A 19,855-nucleotide genomic window follows, 5' to 3' on the forward strand; every position below is an offset into this window, starting at 1 on the left:
AAACCAACTAATGATGAGCATATTTGACTATTAAACTTCTATTACATCAGTAATGGCTTAAGGCATAGTTAAAGTTGTAAATTATTATAGATGATTAACTGTAGTATTAAGATGAATAAATGTCCATATTGTACATTTATTAATGTATGACTATATGTAATAATGTACTGTATTGTGTACTATAATGTACTATATTTCACCATCATACATCACAGATAGTTAAATAATTTGAAAGATATTAAACAACATGTTAATGTACAATAGCTATATTATTTACATTTTTATTTAAAAACCAAAAACTGCAAGGGTCATCAGTCTCTGTTCACTCTTTGCAACTTGTCATTATCCTGTAAAAAAAAAAAAAATTGAAGCTACAGAAATACTAGTGACAGCACAATATCGTACAAAGTTATTTGTGAATTAAACCAACTACAAGTTGGGAACACACTCAGTTCCAGTTTTCATTCCTTCAGAAAAATTTATAACTTTAAGATGTGACATCCTTAATATTTCTGTAGGTAAAACAATTGAAAGTTGCACATGAAAATTAATATCTTTATTGCCCAAAAATGTACTTATAATAGTCAATCACCTCTCACACAGTTGAGCTGTCCCTCCTGTATGTCTGCTTTACAAATACGCATGACACTAGCCTAATCTCATATGATCTAATGTGAATTGTACTATCACATGAAGATGCAATCATTTGGCAAAGCCCTCCACCAACAGGAAGACAAACACATCACTATGAACACTGATTTTCTCTATGCGTTTGCAAGTTAACCATTCTTCTTTGAATGAAGAGGTAAGAAATACAACGGTGCAGCAGAAGTGAGAAGGATGAGTGGAAATGTATAAGAGGCGAGTATCTACATATCTAATGGAAATACATTTCCAGGTAAGAAAAATGTTAACTTCTGAAACAACTTAGCACCAATGCAGCTAAAATTCCATGTTTAAATTGTGAAAGAGCTGGTGTAAAGGTTTATATAGATGAGCTTATTTCTGAGTGGTAGAACCTGATAAAAAATGTCTGGATCCCCATCAGTCCTTCAGCTGGGAAGGTTCTTTTACTGGAGACAGTGCAACTGATAGCTGCAAGCTCAAGCTCAGGAAGCAGGCATGACACCCACTAGTGCTGACTTTTTCTATAGTAGATTATAAAATAAGGACAGTTTTAATCAGAAAAAGTAAATATATAAATATACCATGAAGATACGTCAAGTAGTCTTTCAGAACATCCTATCTCATAGTAGACGTATATGAAGCCACAGCAAATGGTATGAGAAATTAGCTTTATCCTGGCTTAATGAAAATTTTGGGAAATATATAGACCCTGCAAGACATCACCAACCACCTGTTGGGTTCATATAAATGCAAAAGGGGCTCTGAAAGAGAAACAGTATGGGATAATAGAAGAATGTTGACCTATGAAAGCCCAAAACAATCAGAAGATAAAATACCCAAAAGATGTCGAAAAGATGAATGTGTAAAAAATGTCCATATGCCAGTCTAGAAGGTATTATCCTATGGCTAAAAAAAAGGATATGAAATACATGGAAAAAGGCAAAAAAAATTGAATGCAAAGAAATGTGAGACTGTAAACTTCCCCAACTTGAGACAAACATGTCAAACAGAGCAGGTAACAAACCCAACCAGTAAAGGGAGAAGAAAATGGTTCCATGGAAAAAAAGCAAGTGTGTGAAAACACACACTGATCTTATCAGGTCACTGGACTAGTGTTTCATGACAAAAAGCAACTAAGCTATCTGTGCCAAACATCCAATAAAAAGTTAAAATTAAAGTAAAATTAGTGAAATTCACAAAAGGAAATTAAGGTAAAACAAAACAAAGTTTAATTTTTGAAGTAAAAAAAACATAAATAACATTTAAACCAATTTTTACATCTAGTCTACAGCAGTAAGAGAAAAACTTCAGTAATATAAGTTGTAAAGGACTTTCTGTAGCAAAACTGTATCATAAATCGCCAGGAAAACTAACAGGTAAGTTCAAAAACCACCGTTAGTCACCTGAAGTTGGCCTTTCCAGTCCTGGTTCCAAGTTATTTGGCGTTATGGCCATTTTCTAATTTCAAACCAAACTAGATGTACTTTGCTCAGATGACTTAAAGATTGGTCACATTTGAAGACTGTAATAAGCCATGGAGGGATGGGCTGACCAGTGGATACAGCAATGTTATCCAAAAACAACACACAGACCAAACTCATCCCACTGTGCCTGTATACAAAGGCCAAATGGTAGACTATCTATTCTGAAAAAGCATGGCCCAACAAGGAACAAGCACAACCCCAGGTGGGATGTTTTGATAAAAAACAAATTTTTGAAGCATATAGTAAAGTCATTTGCAAATGACAGAGGTGCAAAGAATGTTCATGAGACTCTGTGTATAAGCTCAAACTGGTGAAATGTGAAAAGCCCCAATGAAGAACTGAAATCCTTGATGATGAATGGGGTACAGCATCTTTAAGGTCAAGGTCCTGGCAGAGCCATAGACCAGTGATCCATAGTTGAGTTTCGATTGAATAAGAGCATGATATATCTTCAGCACAGAACATTAATCCCCCTCCCAAGTGGTGGAAGAGAGAACATGGAGGATGTTCAGTGCTCTTGTATATTTGATCTGCAGCTGCTTGATGTGTGGTATAAAAGTCAGCTTACAGTCAATGATAAGCCCCAAAAACTTTGTCTCAGAGACCATAGGCAGTACAGCTTCACCGACACAGAGTTCAGGATCAGTGTGAATACCTTGTTGGCAGCAAAAGTGCATGCAAATGGTTTTAGAGAGAGAGAAGGTAAAGCAGTAAACAATTGAGGGAAGTCTGTAGCTGCCACTCAGTATACCTCATGTTCAATGACTGACAGAGCCTATTTGCAATAGTAAGTTCAGTAATGGCATTAATCTTTATACTAAAAAGTGTGACATTCAAAGCAAAGCCCTGAGGGACTCCCAGTTCCTGTAGAAGAGAATGGGAAAGTGTCAAACTTGGAATCTCCTGTCCATTAAAAACTTTTTAATAACAATGGGCAAATGGCCACATAACCCATATATATGGAGGTCTTGCAAAATGCTATACCTCCATGTTGTATCATAAGCCTTCTCAATGCCAAAACATATTGATAAAGCTGTTGCTTGAGAAAGGTTTCTCTGTTTGACCTTTCAAGTCAAATCATGTGGTCCAATGTGGAGTGCTGTCATTGGAACCCACACTGGGTGAACGAGAGGAGGTTGTTTGATTCAAGGAACCAAACAAGACGAGCATTAACCATCCTCTCTAAGGTCTTACTGAGACAACTCGTCAAAGCAATTGGACAGTAGTTTGAAGGAATCTTGGGATCTTTCCCAGGCTTAGAGAAAGGTAGGACAATAGCCTGGTGCCAAGCATAAGGAAAGCATTATTCTGCCAGATCCAGTTAAAAACAATTAGAAGAATAGCAAGAGAAGCAGGAGATAGATGGTGAATTTCATAGTGTACATCATCAGGTCCAACCAATGTACTGTCAGACCGATAAAGGGCCAGTATAAGTTCCACCAGTGTAAAGGGATAATTGTAGTCATAGAGACAATCAGCTTGAAACGAAAGAGGTGATCATTCTGCCTAAGTCTTGATGACTAAGAAGGTGGATGAAGAAGCAGAAGTGCTAGATACCTGGCTAAAGCTTTCACCTAGAATATCAGCAATGCTCCCGGGTATCAGCTATTTCCTGGCTATCAAAAGCAAAAGTGAGTGGAGAACAGAATTATACTGCCCACTGACCTTTCAAATCTTGTCCTATATGACTTTGGAACTGGTGGTAGAAGATATGCTGGTTGTGAACTTAATAAGAGATTCCTTTTGATTTTGACGTCTTACCCACCAAGCACATGTACGGGCCTACTGGAAATCGATGCAGTGCAAGGGTATGGAATACCTATGAAAAGTATCCTAAGCCTGTTTTTGAGCCTTCCATGCCATGTGGCAGGCAGGATTCCACCATGGATGAGAATATAGTGGAAAATGTGTCAAGGTTTTAGGAATACATTGAGCAGCTGCTTGTATAATACAGTCAGTTACTGCTGCCACACAGTCGTCTATCAATGGCTTACAGACGATAGCAGGATCAGGTTCTGCAAGAGCAGTGAAAGAGGGCCAGTATGTGTGATCCAGCTTCCTCCAGGGCATGCGGGTTGGGTGCCACTGACCATGGCCAGTCTCTCTCAAAATTACAGGAAAATGATCGCTGTCTTGTGGAATATTGTCAACCCTCCATGAAAAATGGGAAAAAAGTGAAGGAGAGCAAATTGAGAGATTAATAGCAGTTAAGGACTGACTAGGTGCATGTAAATAAGTAGAAGAACCACTATTGAAAAGAGAAAGGTTGTGATCAGAGAGTATATGCTCTAAAGAGTGACCCCTCCTATCAATATCAGCACTTCTCCAGAGGGGGATAATGTCCATTAAAGTTCCCCAGGGTTAAAAAAGGGAGAAAGCAACTGTTCAATGAGAACATCAAGGTCTGATTAAGCATGGGTCTCTCCAGGCAACAGATTGAGAGAACAAACAGTGATGGCATGATCCAAGGAAACACGGATGGCTACAGCCTCCAAGACTGTGTCGAGTGGCAAAGACAGGGTGGGCACATGCTCATCAACCAACAGTACCACTCATCCATCACACAATCTATCATTTCTGTATAAAGAAAACCACTGAAAGGTGACTGTATCGGTAGGTTTCAGAAAGGTTTTCTATAACAAAAGACATGCAGGATGGTAGGAAGCAATCAGTTTTGATGTCATCCAGATTAGAACGTAAACCTTGACAGTTCCATTGGATCTGGGTGGCCATTTTGATTTATGTGTAGAGGAATTGGGTGGAGAACCCTTCTGTCTTTTTTCTTCACTGTCTTTATTCAAGAGAGGTCTTCTGGCCTCCATGAATCCTGCCCTGGGTTGATTGAGCAGGTTAATGCTGTTGGAAGAGGATTCCAGTGACTGAAGATGCAAATGAATGATCATTTTGCATCTTGGGGTAGGAGAAAAAGATGTACCCAAGGAAATGTCCATACCCAGAACCAAAGGAAGTGGATCTTGGGATTTGCTGGAATGTATGTTAGGGGCAGAAAAGTGTGAAGTTGATTCATCAACTTCTTTAACCATGGAGGTCAAAAGACTTTCCATTTGGTTTGAGAATGATTCTTTTGGAGGCACAGAGAGATCCGTATGCACTCCCACTGGAGTTGCTGAACAAAGTGCAGGACAGCAACTTTCAAGCCTCAGGGTAGGTAATGTTTTGAATCATTTTCAAATGCTGCACCTCTGCAATGAGGGTTCGTTTCACACTTGTAGGTATCATGGTCCTTGCCACTGCAACGAGCACACGTCAAGGAACCACAACATGACGTTTGAGTGACCAAACCACTGACACTGGAAACATCTGAGAGGGTTTGGAATGTATGGTTGTACCCTGCAATTAAGATAACCTGCCTTGATGATGGCAGGTGAATGTGGTAATGTAAATGTCAGAATGAGGACACTAGTCGGCATCATAATTCCCTCTTTCTGAGTGGAGATACGCCTCTCTGCTGAAACTCCTTGGGTGGAGAAACCAGCGAGAATCTCTGACTAAGGATGTTCTTCAAATCCCTTTAAACAATAACTTTTTGTGATAATTTCAAAGTAGCATGAGATGTAACCTCAATAGGTATACCCTTGAATGCAAGAGGAGTTCACTATGTTAAGATGTGAATATTTCCACCAATATGTCACCATATCAAAGCTTTTTTACTGGCTCTGGAGAGCCAGCAAGTCCCTCTAGTCCCTTCTGAATGAAAAAGGGAGACATTTACCCTGATTATTTGTCTAAAATAGAATGTAGTATAAGAAAATGAGGTACAACAGGTGTTACAGATGTTGAAGATTGCTGCTCAGAATCTTCAAGACATGGTTGTTGTGGACTGTTTTATCACTATTTTATTTGGAGGATCCATAATAAAAAAAAGGAATATTTTGGTGCCCATTGACCCCACCCACCATGGAGCCCTATGAGGGGATGCATTACATTTCCAAACAAGGACACTGCAGCAATATCCATACACCAGCATCAGATATAATGTCCATAGCACCTGCTGAGAATGTCCAACACTGGTACTTGGGCTAGGGTCAGCCAAGTGGACCAGTTGACTAACCCAAGGGGGGTCTCCCCAAGGCTGCCCATCTACAGGAATTCAAGGCCAAAGTGGTGTGCTAGGGTTGGACCCCTCAACCACCAAGATCCTCTCCTCCCCTTCCCAGGTCACCACACACAGCAAACACATGGGTGGATGTTTAAATCCCAGAGGATCTGAACTGAAAGAACAGAATCTTCTCTGGGAGGTCCCCTCACTACTTACAGGAATCCACACTAAGGTGCACATCATTGGAGCCAACCTGGGCCCAAATGGACCAAGAGGCAAGAGACAGAAGGGAAATTTGAAAGAAGCAGAGTCAACCTCTTGAGCAGTGAAAGGTTGAGGTATTAAAGGTCAGACCAGCAAGTAAGATAAAGAAATACAGAAGAGGATGTGAGATGCAACTACAGGTTGGAGATCCTAACAATGGAAAAAGTATATGAGGATTAGGTAGCAAACCAAGATAACAAAATGATAAAGAAGGCAAGAAGCCAAGGCTTAAATCAGGAATGCACAAGAAAATGCAAACTGTTAAGGTCTCAGTCAGTCACTGGAGCAGAATGAAGGGAGGAGAAAAACAGTGTGTAAAGGATGGGAGAACAAACACCCTTTGATACCAGGAAAATATCTAAATATAATGCCTCTTAACAATGAAGCTAATGATAAACAGTCATGGAAAAATGGCAGAAAGTGGTCACAGGATTACTGCTAGAAGAAAAGTAGCAAAGGATGGAGAGAGAAATGTCAAAAGACATGCCATAATATTCAAAAGAGAAAAAAGCAGAAAAGAGTGACACAAAAGCATAAAGTCCAGCATAATGGGTGATAGTTTGGGTAAATTCCCTGCACAAGGAGATAGGAGGATAACTTTTGAAAAAGAAAGCTTGAGTATAAAGCAAGAAAGAAAAGAAAAATATAGAAAAAGAAGGTTCAAATTCCAACAGATGACAGCTGAGCTGGACAAAGAGGCATCAATAATAACACTCGAGAAGGAAAGCAAGCTGCAAAGAAAAGAATGTCAAAGAGTAGACACATAAAGGAATGGACATATAGAAAATGAGAAGACCAGAACATGTTGAGTAAATAGAAGACAAAGCTAAGGAGTAAAGGACCAAAAGGAAGGAAGCCCAGAGCTGTGAAGTGTTAAGTGTACAAAAAAAGGGTTGTTCAACCAAGAGCAAGAGAAAAATCCCATGAAAGACTTCCATTTGTGATCTTTCTTTAAGTAGTCTGAGGAAGAGTGGGACTGGCTGAGTATTGGAGACAGCAATGTCATCCATTGAGAGACTTGATTCAGCCAGATTTCCATGCATACAAAGCCCAAAAGAAGGAATTACAAACCATCTATTATGAAAGAGCATAGCCCACTGAGGAGAGAAAGACACAACTCCAAGTTGAATGCTTTGGTAAGGATTGAATTTTGGTAGCATACTGCAGGGAAAGATGCCAACAGAATAGATGAAGAGGAGGTCTGGGGGACTAAGTGTACAAACCCTGAACTGCTGGAGAAGTACAGAAAACCCCTTTGCAGAGATTAAGTCCCAGATAGTGGATGGAGTCCAACTTCTTCAAGGCAAAGACCCTGGCAGAACCAGACCAGGGACCTATATGTCCAGTTTGAATTGAATAAGGTCATGATAGATATTGTGCATAGAACTCAGATTTACTCCCTAAGACATGGAAGAGAAGCCATGAAAAATGCTCAATGTCCTTGTATGCTTGACAAGTAGCTGATCGATGTGAGAAATGGAAGCAAGCTTTCAGTCAAAGATGAAGCCTCACATACCTTGCCTCAGAGACCATAGTAAGAACAACATCATTGAGATGGATCTTAAGATCAGGGAAGAGACCTCGTTGGTATTAAAAGTGCATGCATGTGGTCTTGGAAAAAAATATAGTAAAACTTTTTGCCTTGGTTCACTTCAACAAGCAAATGAGGGCAGTTTGAAGATGTTGTTTTAACCCTTTCTGGATATAACCCTGTGGAGTTCTCAGTCAAAGAATGTAAAATTTGAAAATAAGGTACAGGAATGAACTTAGATAGTGAGAGTGGAACAGAAAGCTCTATAGATGGTTGCTTACCAAATTTTGTTTCCTTTTTTTAAGATTTTATTTTTATTAGGAGGTAGAGAATTGATAAGAATAAGAAAAATATTCAGTGCCCACTGACCCCACCACAGAATCCTATTAAGGAATACACTACAATGCCAAACAAGGACACTGTATCAACACCTGGGCTTTGTGATGTCCATAACACCCAAATGACCCTAGTCAAAAAGACCAGCCAACTGACCATGGTAAGGCCATTTATCTACAGGAATTCAAGGCCAAAGTGGTATGTTGCAGTACCCCAGACACCACTCAACCACCAGAAACCTCTCCTCATCTTAACAGATCATCTTCTCCACAGGAAAAACAGGTTCCAGGGAAGTCATAGTCTCCAGAAGTAAAATGACCTCTTGTGTAGCAAAAGAATTAGAAGTGGAAAACCTGGTGGCTAGATGTCAGAGGTTGCAAGAAACAAGGTTGAATGTAGTCGAGCTAGAGAAAAAGAAATGTCCATAAGTATCAAACACTGAATTTTTTGACAAAGGATGTAAATCCTAAGATATGTCCCTCCTCAAGTAGCCACAGGAAAGAATAGAGATAGGATGAAAATGACAGTCGATATGGATACAAGGAAGGCAAAAAGGAAATAGAAAGAGGAAAACAGCAAGGAAAGAAAACAAGGTAGAAAAAGGAAAAACAACTGATGGCAGAAAGCAAGACCAACTGCAGGAACAAAAGGATATCTAATGAATTGCACACGTCTAACAGTCACTGATAAGCAGAAGAACGAGCCAGACTATAAGTACAGGGACAATAAGAAAAAAGAGGATAGCTTGACATTTAGAATGAGAATGTAAGAAGGATAAAGATCTTGATGAGATAAAGGAGCAAAGGGTAAGTACAAGAAAGAGAAACAAAACCATCTTTGAAGACAGAAAGCATAAGACAGCAATCCAAGTCACCACGAGATAAGAAACACCACAAAAAATATCTGGGCAAAAAAGTGAGCCAGACAAGAAAAAAAGGGATACAAGGGGTGCAAAAAATAGAGGAAAATAACTCATGCCAACAAATCCTAACATAACTGGATTAAAATATAAATAATCAGATCAGCAGAACAGCAGAAGTGGAACAAGGTAAACAAAAAAGAGAACAATTGCTTGCTGAATCCAACAAAAGCATGAAGAAGTTCCTCAGATGAAAGGCACAGGTAGGAAAGGGAACAATGAAAAGAGAAAAAGATGACAAATGGGAAAATGAAGGTGAAAGAGGTAAGAGGACTCCAAGTGATGAGAGAGAAATACAAAAACCAGAAAATCAAGAAAGGAAAGAAAACAAGTATAGGACAAACCAGGCATTTAAGCATAAGAAAAGAATAAAAAGGAAACAGCATAAAGCCTTATGATATACAGAAAAAAATAGACAAAAGAAACTTGGGAATAACAGATGACAAGGTGAGAACTAAATTTAAAAGTAAAGAACACAAGCAAATGAAAAGAAAAACAAACCTGACAAGAAAAATCCAGAAAGAGGTTATAAAGCTGTGGTTGTCTCACAAATAGCAAAGTACTGCCTGAAAGAAATCAAGTAAAGGAGGTAGCCCTGTCAATCATTCCAGACTGCTGAAAAAAAAAAGGGCAGCAGGACAGGAGTAGGAGATCCATTACAACTATGTCAAACTTCAATACCCTATATAATGGCTGTGACAATCCTGACAGTTAATAAGTGTCCATAAGCCACTTACAAAGTGAGGTGAAAGTGTGAACAATGTTACACACTCAAGGCCAAATATACATTATCACTTTTTTGAGAATTTACAGTAAAAATTAAAATTTTTGATACAAAAGCTAAAGAGAACAAAAACAGAGTTACATCAATGTAAGTCTCATGAAAAAGAACAAAGGCCAAAAAATTGTTAAACAAGTCTTGTCAATAAAGTTCTGTGGAAACAAATGAAGATTCATGAGTGTAATGCTCAGAGGAAGTTAGTGTATAGGAAGGTATGTTACCCTCCTTCTTTTGTAAAGGGATTTGCCACGTGACAATATATTCATGCATTAGTACAAGTTAGATCACATGAAGTTAGATGGGAGTTCCCTCAAGGCTAATGACATGCAAATCTCTTAGATCAATAGATAGGATAGCTTAACTGTATGAAGTGTTTATCATTCTGGAAATCTTAATACAGCCATTCACATACTTATCTAACAAAACTTCAAAAGAATTCAAATTACTTGTACAAAATACATCCTTACACAAACTATTCCACAAGTTTTAAACTCATAACAAAATTTCTTTAAAAATTCCATTAAAGGACAATTCATACAAACCATTCTACAAATTTATAGCTTTAACAAAACATAGTAATCTCTGCACCCAGGCTTCAAAAGCTCAAACTTGTACCTTGTATCTAAGTTAGTATTTGAAACTTTTTCAGTCACTTCTTAAATTTTGAATCCAACACAAATCCTATTATAGGATCTCATCATACTTTTCAAAAACTGTGTTACTTTACCAATCTTGACATGTTTTGACAGGACTTTCACACTTTTATGAAAGGGAAAGTTTCTGATAAGGTGCCCCAGAATATATAAATTTGTATGTTGATTGCTTCGGCAATTCATGAGAAAGTAAATAAACAGATGGAAAAATATATTATTGGTAAGTGTGATTTATAAATGGCTTCAGAAATATGTGAAAAGGTGGAGAGAAAATTGGCTTAAATTATTGAATGAATTTTCCTACAAAGGAGAATACACTCAGTAAAGACTTTCAAGAATGTATAATATTTCATTACTTATGTAAACATTTTTGGTAACTTTGAACATTTATATTCTTAAATTCAAGAACAAAGTATGATTTAAGGATAATTAGCCTATTTACATAACCAACCCTCTCACTCACCTAAACATCAATATTAAACTAAATGTAGTTCACATACCCAGGTGAAAATTAATCAAGTCTACAGTTTAATCAGACAGGCCTGCTAACAAACTAGAGGCTCACTCAAGATATTGATTATAGAATAGTTCTAAGTCTCTTACTGACTGAAAACATTTGTTATTCAACACCAAACACAATATTTGTACTTGCTGTTATTTACACCTGATGATTACCTTTTCCAAATCATTGGACTGATCACTGATAACCAAGTTCTACAACACTATATTCAATTTTACAGATCATACTGATCAAATACGATGTTTCTTGGTTTGTTAAATGCTTCGTACTTACTGTGAGCTAAATTAATCACCCACATGACTAATCTTTCTCACTACAATATAGTTGGGGCACTAACTTCAACATATCATCTGAACAACCATTAAACTACTCATCTGTTGACCTACAGTGTGTCATAATGAATAATATCCAAGAACAATGAATCAAAGGTAATTTAAACCAAGATCAACTTAATAGTTTTCTCAATCATTTATTATTTATACGAAACTAGCACATACTCAGAACAATGAATTCAGAATAAATAATATAAAAATAAGATAGAAATCTATGACATATTCCTGAAGCACATTCATACATGTAAATATATATTAGAAATATTGAAATTAAAACCACTTATACACAAACACAAATACATCAATTTCAGTTAAGCCATTCCAAAACCTTACAACAACCACAGCAAAAACAAAACAGGGCCTTGACTGTATTAGTGATGATGGGCTAGGATATAAAAAGTTAATATTTTCTTACATTGAAAATATATTTCTGATAGATATTTACTTTCTCTCACAATTATAGCTATTCTTGAGCTGACTGTCTTCTAGAGTAAAAATTTTTGTTCTCCACTAGCCTTAAAAATCCCAATTAATTCTACAAGATTCACCTTCATTTGAGCATGTAAAGTGGCATGCAACAGCCCTCTGCCAATAGGAGTACTATAAACCCTCTTATCACAGCTACCTCTCTCTAGACATGAAAACAACAATGAAACTAGGAAGGATGGGTAGGTGTTGTGTGGGAATGTAAGTCTATTGGAAATATATCAATATCAAATATGATTACTTACCTTTTCTTGCAGTAACAGAATCCAACACTCAGTAGGTGAAAGAACCACTGTAGAATTATCTAAATAAGCACCCTTCAAACATGTTTGAAAAGCACTCATATAGTATACCACCTCTAAGGAAAGGGAACATTTGTAGGAGACTGCATCACATCTGAACCATGTATATTTTTCACTCCTGCAGAGCCAACAGGTGTGGTGTCACAATCAAAAAGCAGAACAAGGTAACATTTTTCAACTCAATAAAGAAGCAGAATGAGTGTAGAGTGGCTAGAGTGTATCTGATGATAAGCAAGAGGTCAACTCCAGTCCAGACCTGTGGGAATCACAAGAAACTAGACCAGTCCATGGCAGGAAAAGAGCCCTCAACCATTCACCTCAAATATAGGAACCAGAAGGGAAGAAAAGCCTCTGTTATGAAAACCTAAATCATCATAAGCACAAATCCAGCACAACCTGCAAAAAAGAAATCCCGAGAATGTAATTCCAGATGATTTCAAAAAAGATGGGAATACAATGTGGAGGGTCAATTTCAGTCCAAAACCAATCAACATTAAGGATGTAACATCCAGCATCATGGTAGGAGGAAGTTTCCAGCACACTCCCACATGAGGATTTCTAATGACTAGATCAGCTCCAACCAAAATCAGTTGCTCAGGAACTGACATCCAGGTGGCAGTAGGCAAGAGGATTCCCAGCCACAAAGGCAAACCGCAAAATGGATAGAAAAATCCAATCCAGACTGGCTGCATCATACCCACAGCAAGAGGATAGTCATGCCTTCTAAACAGGTAGAGTGAGTGAAATTATGCACACATGTGACGATTTACCCATGATCCACTGCTCTAACAGCTTGGAGCTGATAAGTGGCAAGGACTCCCATACTCCACTGGAAGAAAGGAGAGAAGAAACTCATTGGAGAGTCTGGAGGAATGCATCATTTGAGAAAATGCAATGTATGATCACAAAGCCCTATTTGGAAAAGGATACCCTTCCCTATTTGACAATCTAAGGAATGTTAGAGATGAGAAGCAATCTTTTTCTGCTCTCTTGTTGTTACTTTATAAACATAATTTATAATGCAATATGCTGTGTGGAAGAGCTTGCAAATAGCCTTGTGGAATAACACATCTCAATTGGTAGCATTTTAGACCTTACAGATCACCTGGTGCAAAATATGGATACTGTATCGAAGTGGGATCCATTACATGTAAAGTAGCCCTGATGAAAATTGAATGTATGTCTGAAGATTCCTTGGCTCACATGAAAGCCATATCCAAACAAACTATGGCCAACAGCTCCTCTACCGATAATGCCATTGTCATAGAGAGATGACTGCTGATAACATGTGTAGCCACTGTAGTCATAATATAAAATTATGAATACGTAAATATTGACTGACTAACAGTAACTGAGTGAGAAATATAATTCACAATCAAATAAATAAATCCAGCTCTGGGATTATAAACAATACTTTGAAATTCAAACATCAGTAACTGAATATTATCTAAATGTGTTACTTAAGAAAAATCATGTTTGAATTAAGCATCAGGTCTTATCACTGTCATGCCAAATGAGAAGTGAAAATTGGATTTGACTGTACAGAACAGCCAGTAACGATAGGAAGGTTTGTCACACTCCTACTGGGGGAGAAAGGCTGTATGCTAATTTTCTTGCTTAAATATAGCAAAATCATGAGGCGGAAGTTTCAAGGCTAATGGAGAGCAAAAATTTGCACACTGGAGGGCAATCAAATTGAGAATAGCTAGAACTGTGAGTGAAGGTAATTGAACTGGAATATTTCTCATATTTGACAAATAAGTTAAACATTTAGATATAGTAATTTTATAAATGGTTTTTGTGAAATGGGAGCATTTCAGTTATCTAAAAAATAGATGATTGAAGTGTAATTACTGATAAAATGTTAAAGCTTCTGTAAAGAGTTCAGCTGAACAGAAAAGAGAAGATAAAGTTTTGAATTTATTTATAATACAAGAAATTCAAAAACAGTATTGTTATTATAACATTTAGTAATTCTTTGAGCAGGCCTTAAATGGAATAACACATGATGGTAGAGGATAAATCTTCTGATATACACAACAGGTACAGTCCTTATAACAAAAATAATACAGTTCCAAGAAAAAATAACAGGATGTCTCATAAACATTATAAAGGGTACAATTAAAGAAACCAATTATATATATATAAGAAATTTAATGCTATGATGAAAGATTTAGAGAATTACAAAAAACCAAGAGTTGGTTAAATGAGAAACGAAGAAACTGAAAATAGCTATATGAAAAAAAAAAGATTGTTCAAAATGTAAAAATTAATAGTAAAAGATTTATTTAAATACATTAAGGATAAGCAAGTTACTAACATGGGAGTAGGAACTTTCAGGGGTGATACAGAAAGGCTAATATGTGATGATTATGAAATAGCTGGGTTACTACATTACACATTTCTCAGTTTTTGGTAATTAAGATTTAAACACCATTTCTCATCCTGAACAGATCCTGAATGGAAACAAACTTCAATGGAATTATCAAATTAATTCTGAGCTTGTCACGAAAATACCGGAAAGTTGAAAGAATGATTAAACCAACTAATAACTGTCCAAAAATTTTGAAGGAGATGAAGGACCAAAAATATGAACCACTTGCTACTACTTTTTCTGTCCTTGAATAATGGACAGACAACAGAAGACAATCAGTAGTTAAAAACCAATTAGCTTCACATCAGTTGTGGGAAAAGTTCCTGAGAGTCTGAAAAAGTCTTTGCTATATAATTTAACAAAGTTTAAAATGCTATTGAATATTACTAATTTTTCTTGTAAGAACAGGAAAAAAACAAAATTAAAACCTTAGCCATCTCGTACACTTCCAAAAATACTCTTCATCAGAATTATAGTAGATCTACTAAAGCACGAATTACTATTTGCAGTGTTATTCTGACAGCCGTTTTATTTTTGGAAATATAGTGCAGAGATAATACACGCTTTTAGATTTTTTCTCAGCTTTCAGAATGGAAGGGCATACATATGTAGGATTACACAAATCATTTCTGTTAGTAACCACTGCTAATGAAGTTTTCCAATGAATTTGTGTTGTTAGGGTTTTGTTGTATCTTCATATCTCAGAAGTACTTTGAGCTTCCAAATAAGTAGAATTAAACTGATGTGAGAAAAACATGTTTATACAACTTTTACTTTTTTTATCTTTGTTTACAATATAATTATATATCCTGCAGTAAAACTTCCTGTAAGGATTTTATTAGACTTACATATATAACACATTGCAGACATATAGTTATTGAAAACTTAATTCATGCCTTAAAAAAATAATCAGCTTAATCTAAGCTCCTTTGCCATTTTATCCCACATTTAATTAAGATGTCTAGAACTTCCCAAATACCCTAGTGCCTAACATGCTTAACTAAGAGTCCATTTCTAAAGTATAATTTACTGTTAGCTAGCTATTCATAGGTCCAACCTGTTGCTACTGTATCTCTCTGATAATATTTAATATAAACCTTGAATCCTAGCCTACTGAAGGTATCTTAAAAATGTCAAATGTATATTTATATCTCCAAAACATCTTAAAAGAATGTTCCTTAGTACAAGAAACTAGTGTCCCACATCACTATAATTTCTGCACTTTATCAGTTGGCATGCAAATTCTAATTTATCCACAGCTCTCACTAAAAACAGTCTCACATTAAGTAAACTATTACATTAAACACTTTAATAATTTCTACACTCTTAGAAAGCATTTATACTGTTCCTAATTATTTCTAGATTTACATACTCATTTTATAAGTTATTTCTTATGCTGCAGTCAAGTTTTACATTGCATTTATGGAAAGATATTACACTATTATTATTATAGATTTAAATTGCCAACACCAATAAAGAAAGTAGCACAAACACTTCCTCAGCAAGATTCAAAAGATTAGAATATTTCTTACAAACTGTGCTTCAAATTATTACCCAAGTTCTATACACATATAACATGGGAGCATTATATATATATATTGCAAAAATAAGATACATTTGAATGCCAAACTCTTGTGTGAAAAATAATAGGATGAAATATTACAAAGGTTGCCAAAGCTTGGTATAATAATAAAATAAACATTTCAACTTAAATATAAGTTTAGTCTCAGGTTTGACCTAAATATTTCATCTACCATCTGAATTTTAACACCTTAAAAATAAAAGTCGCTTAACATGGCACTGAGTATTATATGATAAAGTGAAATAACTGATAAAAATTATGAAGACGTTCTTTGTCAAGTTTAATGTAAAGTTACGCCACAGATTCTTCAGAAACACGAAAAACATTTGTCATTACTAGTTAATAATAATAATAAACATTTTACAATTAAGAGTAAAATTACCAGAGTAAACTAACAAAAAACGCACAGTTATGGATTTTTATTTTATTTTTTTTTATTAAAAACCTTAACAAAAGTAAGTAAGAATTGTGTAAAAAGTAAAATAACTAAAAATATATATACATACATATATAAAACTTGATAGATACTGATAGTAACATTAGTCAAGTAATAATAAGTTTGGTAACTCGAAGACATTGGTTACGAACTTTGTGAAATACGACTCGTGAATGACAATAACATTAACAGCACCATAGTGCTCTGTACAGTTCCAACTATGGTAAAAAAAAATCTACAACAACACATATAAAGAGTAACGGAATAGCACCTGAATATCATCATGGTATAGAATGTAACTTAAAAACAATTACAAAAAATCAAGTTACAGGTAATTAACATGTAAATTACAATAACATAAACATACCAAACTCAAATGCTCAAGTATAGGCCTAATTATAACACAGCTTACAAACTACGGCATGCACTGACGTCATTGTAATGATTTATTATTCTTTTTATTAAATTCTAGTTTAATTTCAATAAGTAAAACACCATGTTATTCATTATTTATTAGCATTTTGCTATTTTGACACCACTAAAACCATTACTTTTATTTTTGTCTCAAAGCAGTTGCATTGTTTCATGACGTCATAACATGGGACATTTAAAATAGGAGTCACGAAAGTTAAAAACGCTTTCACATGTTTTTAAGGATCATGAAAATGAAAGAGGAGGGCGAAAATTTCAGTTCTCTGAAATATAGACATTACAGATAAAATACACGATATTGTGCATTTTGCTGAAAATGTTGAGACGTTTGAGTTTAGCCGTCTGACAAAAGAATTAGAAGGAATCCTCAACAGCCATGACACTTGAAATTTCAAGTAAATTAATCTAAGATACTTTATTTTCTTATTACTAACTATATTTTGTGCGCCAGCAATACAAAAAGTGGAGCGCGCGTATACCCTTCTTGATTTTATTACTTATCACAATCACTACCAGCCTTAAGGCAGGATCAGAGTAAATTAGCTTATGATACCTTTCGCATGGTCAAATATACCAGCCATTAGAGTTTGACTTCTTGAGTCCAACATTGTAATTAATTCTCATATTAGTCAAAATATAACGGATATGTGGGCTAACACTTTGTGCTTGAAAAACTCAGAGCTATTCTATGGCCAGGAAGCTAAGGCATTCGACTCGTAATCTGAGGGTCGTGGGTTCGAATCCCCGTCACACTCAACATGCTCGCCCTTTCAGCCGTAAGAACGTTATAATGTGATGGTCAATTCCACTATTCATTGGTAAAAAGTAGCCCAAGAGTTGGCAGTGGGTGGTGATGACTAGCTGCCTTCCCTCTAGTCTTACACTGCTAAATTAAAGGTGGCTCATATCGAATTGCACTGCTTACCTAAAGGAGCTATTTTTGGTAGTTATATCATAATTTTCTGGTACCGCAAAGTAAGATGTGAGCGATGGAAATTTTATTATGTCTATGCGTTGAATCAAATGTACTATGAGAGCTGAGCTTCACCACAACATCTAACGTTAAAAGGAAAGACATAGATAAAAAATGTCAGATAATGAGACGACGCTGAATAATAATAATAATAAAAGTATATATATATAATTGGAAAATTTACGTATTTTAATGTATAAATTATCCCTAGTAGCTCAGCGGATCCCTCTCACACTAAACATGCTCGCCCTTTCAGCTATGGGGTGTTATAATGTGAGAGTCAATCTTACTATTCGTTGGAAAAAGAGTAATTCAACAGTTGGCAGTGGGTGGTGATGACTAGCTGCATTCCCTCTAGTCTTACACTGCTAAATTAGGTATGGCGAGCGCAGATTGCCCTCGTGTAGCTTTACGCGAAATTCAAAACAAATCAAACCAAACTCAGCGGAAAATATCTCCCATAGTTTCGATACTATTGGGTGTTTTTTCTTATAGCAAAGCCATATCAGGTTATTTGATGAGTCTGCCGAAGCGAGTTGAACCGTTGCTTTTAGCGTTGCAAATCTGTAGACTTGCCGCTGTACCAGCAGAGGACTTCGTTACTCGTCGTTGGCACAGAACAGATAGCTCATTGTTTAGCTATATGTCTAATAAGAAACTAACGTGTGTAAATAATTCTTTACACCTATAGGAAATTATTATTTGAAAAATTATTATTTCATAATTGATACAAATATAACAAAGTATGAACATGTAAGCAAAATAAATGTTATTAATAAAAATGGTGTTATTTCACATTAAAAATATAAACAATGTAAACTACATCTCTAACAATAGTATATCTTATTATCAAACAAAATAGTTTGAAATTTATGTTACCTGTTAATCGCACAAACACGTTAGTCTCCAGGTATCAGAATATGAAATTTATTATATTAGGAAAACAACCTGTATATTTTCTCAGTATGATATTAGATCTTTATTCAATAGTTACGCACGTAATAATTATTATTTTTAAACTGTATGCACGAGTTTGACATGATTTGTGTTAAAAGGTAAAAACGAGAACAACTTCAGTGTTAGCTCGACATATACTTTTATATATATATATACATATATATACTTACTGAAACTAGTCGACTGAAATATCTATCTGATAAAGATTTTATCTTTTATTCAATTAGAAAATATCGTTTTTGTTTTCTGCTCTACATATAGTGCGTGAAAAGAAATTACGAATTGTGTCACCTTGATATGTTAGGAAACAAATTTTGTGAACGTATGTTAATGGAAAACGTATTATTTATTAGTTTATTTTAAATGTTTACTCTCGTTAAGTGAATTAAAAGGCGTAGTTCGTTTTTTGTTTTTTTTTGTATATATTTATTTAGACAGACTGTACTTACTAATGTTAACAATGCACGTTTTATACTAAAACCTCTGGTTAAATATGTGGAACTGACAATAATTCGACTTCACATTAGAATGACCTTTCACTACCTCGTGTTTTATTTTTGCTCGAGCTTCAGGCTCAGAAGTAAAATGTTATTGATATATAAATACCCCAAAGATGATACTTGAGGCGGCTTTTCTTGCAATGCACGTAATTACAGAAGTAGTGTCGGTAAAGACTTTCAAAAGATCATACTCTAAGAAAGTCACGTATTGACCACGTGAAACAAAGTCCGCTCTTTGTTTAAATTTTTATTTACATTTTGTGTCTAGTAAAATGATTAGAAGGGTAAGGTCAAAAGAGCAACGTA

General features: G+C 35.7%; 1 protein-coding gene across 4 annotated transcripts in view; it reads right to left on the bottom strand.

Moving 5' to 3' along the window:
• The window catches only part of LOC143251960 (RNA-binding protein RO60-like), a 60,938-nt gene extending 43,753 nt beyond the window's left edge, over positions 1-17,185 (bottom strand). For 2 of the 4 annotated variants that reach the window (XM_076503366.1, XM_076503363.1), the window contains exon 1: positions 17,055-17,185. The gene's annotated coding sequence lies outside the window, so the exon portion shown is untranslated. Of the gene's footprint in view, positions 1-277; positions 348-16,757; positions 16,779-17,054 lie in introns of those variants that run through there. The other 2 variants (XM_076503364.1, XM_076503365.1) reach the window with 2 other exon arrangements.
• Between the last annotated feature and the right edge of the window lie 2,670 nt (positions 17,186-19,855).

The sequence above is a fragment of the Tachypleus tridentatus genome, chromosome 6 (assembly GCF_004210375.1).
Source record: "Tachypleus tridentatus isolate NWPU-2018 chromosome 6, ASM421037v1, whole genome shotgun sequence".
NCBI lineage: Eukaryota > Metazoa > Arthropoda > Merostomata > Xiphosura > Limulidae > Tachypleus > Tachypleus tridentatus.